Genomic DNA, 4,385 nt, shown 5'->3' on the forward strand with positions numbered 1-4,385 from the left:
TAACCCTAACCCTAACCCTAACCCTAACCCTAACCCTAACCCTAACCCTAACCCTAACCCTAACCCTAACCCTAACCCTAACCCTAACCCTAACCCTAACCCTAACCCTAACCCTAACCCTAACCCTAACCCTAACCCTAACCCTAACCCTAACCCTAACCCTAACCCTAACCCTAACCCTAACCCTAACCCTAACCCTAACCCTAACCCTAACCCTAACCCTAACCCTAACCCTAACCCTAACCCTAACCCTAACCCTAACCCTAACCCTAACCCTAACCCTAACCCTAACCCTAACCCTAACCCTAACCCTAACCCTAACCCTAACCCTAACCCTAACCCTAACCCTAACCCTAACCCTAACCCTAACCCTAACCCTAACCCTAACCCTAACCCTAACCCTAACCCTAACCCTAACCCTAACCCTAACCCTAACCCTAACCCTAACCCTAACCCTAACCCTAACCCTAACCCTAACCCTAACCCTAACCCTAACCCTAACCCTAACCCTAACCCTAACCCTAACCCTAACCCTAACCCTAACCCTAACCCTAACCCTAACCCTAACCCTAACCCTAACCCTAACCCTAACCCTAACCCTAACCCTAACCCTAACCCTAACCCTAACCCTAACCCTAACCCTAACCCTAACCCTAACCCTAACCCTAACCCTAACCCTAACCCTAACCCTAACCCTAACCCTAACCCTAACCCTAACCCTAACCCTAACCCTAACCCTAACCCTAACCCTAACCCTAACCCTAACCCTAACCCTAACCCTAACCCTAACCCTAACCCTAACCCTAACCCTAACCCTAACCCTAACCCTAACCCTAACCCTAACCCTAACCCTAACCCTAACCCTAACCCTAACCCTAACCCTAACCCTAACCCTAACCCTAACCCTAACCCTAACCCTAACCCTAACCCTAACCCTAACCCTAACCCTAACCCTAACCCTAACCCTAACCCTAACCCTAACCCTAACCCTAACCCTAACCCTAACCCTAACCCTAACCCTAACCCTAACCCTAACCCTAACCCTAACCCTAACCCTAACCCTAACCCTAACCCTAACCCTAACCCTAACCCTAACCCTAACCCTAACCCTAACCCTAACCCTAACCCTAACCCTAACCCTAACCCTAACCCTAACCCTAACCCTAACCCTAACCCTAACCCTAACCCTAACCCTAACCCTAACCCTAACCCTAACCCTAACCCTAACCCTAACCCTAACCCTAACCCTAACCCTAACCCTAACCCTAACCCTAACCCTAACCCTAACCCTAACCCTAACCCTAACCCTAACCCTAACCCTAACCCTAACCCTAACCCTAACCCTAACCCTAACCCTAACCCTAACCCTAACCCTAACCCTAACCCTAACCCTAACCCTAACCCTAACCCTAACCCTAACCCTAACCCTAACCCTAACCCTAACCCTAACCCTAACCCTAACCCTAACCCTAACCCTAACCCTAACCCTAACCCTAACCCTAACCCTAACCCTAACCCTAACCCTAACCCTAACCCTAACCCTAACCCTAACCCTAACCCTAACCCTAACCCTAACCCTAACCCTAACCCTAACCCTAACCCTAACCCTAACCCTAACCCTAACCCTAACCCTAACCCTAACCCTAACCCTAACCCTAACCCTAACCCTAACCCTAACCCTAACCCTAACCCTAACCACCCTAACCCTAACCCTAACCCTAACCCTAACCCTAACCCTAACCCTAACCCTAACCCTAACCCTAACCCTAACCCTAACCCTAACCCTAACCCTAACCCTAACCCTAACCCTAACCCTAACCCTAACCCTAACCCTAACCCTAACCCTAACCCTAACCCTAACCCTAACCCTAACCCTAACCCTAACCCTAACCCTAACCCTAACCCTAACCCTAACCCTAACCCTAACCCTAACCCTAACCCTAACCCTAACCCTAACCCTAACCCTAACCCTAACCCTAACCCTAACCCTAACCCTAACCCTAACCCTAACCCTAACCCTAACCCTAACCCTAACCCTAACCCTAACCCTAACCCTAACCCTAACCCTAACCCTAACCCTAACCCTAACCCTAACCCTAACCCTAACCCTAACCCTAACCCTAACCCTAACCCTAACCCTAACCCTAACCCTAACCCTAACCCTAACCCTAACCCTAACCCTAACCCTAACCCTAACCCTAACCCTAACCCTAACCCTAACCCTAACCCTAACCCTAACCCTAACCCTAACCCTAACCCTAACCCTAACCCTAACCCTAACCCTAACCCTAACCCTAACCCTAACCCTAACCCTAACCCTAACCCTAACCCTAACCCTAACCCTAACCCTAACCCTAACCCTAACCCTAACCCTAACCCTAACCCTAACCCTAACCCTAACCCTAACCCTAACCCTAACCCTAACCCTAACCCTAACCCTAACCCTAACCCTAACCCTAACCCTAACCCTAACCCTAACCCTAACCCTAACCCTAACCCTAACCCTAACCCTAACCCTAACCCTAACCCTAACCCTAACCCTAACCCTAACCCTAACCCTAACCCTAACCCTAACCCTAACCCTAACCCTAACCCTAACCCTAACCCTAACCCTAACCCTAACCCTAACCCTAACCCTAACCCTAACCCTAACCCTAACCCTAACCCTAACCCTAACCCTAACCCTAACCCTAACCCTAACCCTAACCCTAACCCTAACCCTAACCCTAACCCTAACCCTAACCCTAACCCTAACCCTAACCCTAACCCTAACCCTAACCCTAACCCTAACCCTAACCCTAACCCTAACCCTAACCCTAACCCTAACCCTAACCCTAACCCTAACCCTAACCCTAACCCTAACCCTAACCCTAACCCTAACCCTAACCCTAACCCTAACCCTAACCCTAACCCTAACCCTAACCCTAACCCTAACCCTAACCCTAACCCTAACCCTAACCCTAACCCTAACCCTAACCCTAACCCTAACCCTAACCCTAACCCTAACCCTAACCCTAACCCTAACCCTAACCCTAACCCTAACCCTAACCCTAACCCTAACCCTAACCCTAACCCTAACCCTAACCCTAACCCTAACCCTAACCCTAACCCTAACCCTAACCCTAACCCTAACCCTAACCCTAACCCTAACCCTAACCCTAACCCTAACCCTAACCCTAACCCTAACCCTAACCCTAACCCTAACCCTAACCCTAACCCTAACCCTAACCCTAACCCTAACCCTAACCCTAACCCTAACCCTAACCCTAACCCTAACCCTAACCCTAACCCTAACCCTAACCCTAACCCTAACCCTAACCCTAACCCTAACCCTAACCCTAACCCTAACCCTAACCCTAACCCTAACCCTAACCCTAACCCTAACCCTAACCCTAACCCTAACCCTAACCCTAACCCTAACCCTAACCCTAACCCTAACCCTAACCCTAACCCTAACCCTAACCCTAACCCTAACCCTAACCCTAACCCTAACCCTAACCCTAACCCTAACCCTAACCCTAACCCTAACCCTAACCCTAACCCTAACCCTAACCCTAACCCTAACCCTAACCCTAACCCTAACCCTAACCCTAACCCTAACCCTAACCCTAACCCTAACCCTAACCCTAACCCTAACCCTAACCCTAACCCTAACCCTAACCCTAACCCTAACCCTAACCCTAACCCTAACCCTAACCCTAACCCTAACCCTAACCCTAACCCTAACCCTAACCCTAACCCTAACCCTAACCCTAACCCTAACCCTAACCCTAACCCTAACCCTAACCCTAACCCTAACCCTAACCCTAACCCTAACCCTAACCCTAACCCTAACCCTAACCCTAACCCTAACCCTAACCCTAACCCTAACCCTAACCCTAACCCTAACCCTAACCCTAACCCTAACCCTAACCCTAACCCTAACCCTAACCCTAACCCTAACCCTAACCCTAACCCTAACCCTAACCCTAACCCTAACCCTAACCCTAACCCTAACCCTAACCCTAACCCTAACCCTAACCCTAACCCTAACCCTAACCCTAACCCTAACCCTAACCCTAACCCTAACCCTAACCCTAACCCTAACCCAAACCCTAACCCTAACCCTAACCCTAACCCTAACCCTAACCCTAACCCTAACCCTAACCCTAACCCTAACCCTAACCCTAACCCTAACCCTAACCCTAACCCTAACCCTAACCCTAACCCTAACCCTAACCCTAACCCTAACCCTAACCCTAACCCTAACCCTAACCCTAACCCTAACCCTAACCCTAACCCTAACCCTAACCCTAACCCTAACCCTAACCCTAACCCTAACCCTAACCCTAACCCTAACCCTAACCCTAACCCTAACCCTAACCCTAACCCTAACCCTAACCCTA

This window comes from Carettochelys insculpta, chromosome 21 (genome assembly GCF_033958435.1).
Source record: "Carettochelys insculpta isolate YL-2023 chromosome 21, ASM3395843v1, whole genome shotgun sequence".
In the NCBI taxonomy this organism is placed as follows: domain Eukaryota; kingdom Metazoa; phylum Chordata; order Testudines; family Carettochelyidae; genus Carettochelys; species Carettochelys insculpta.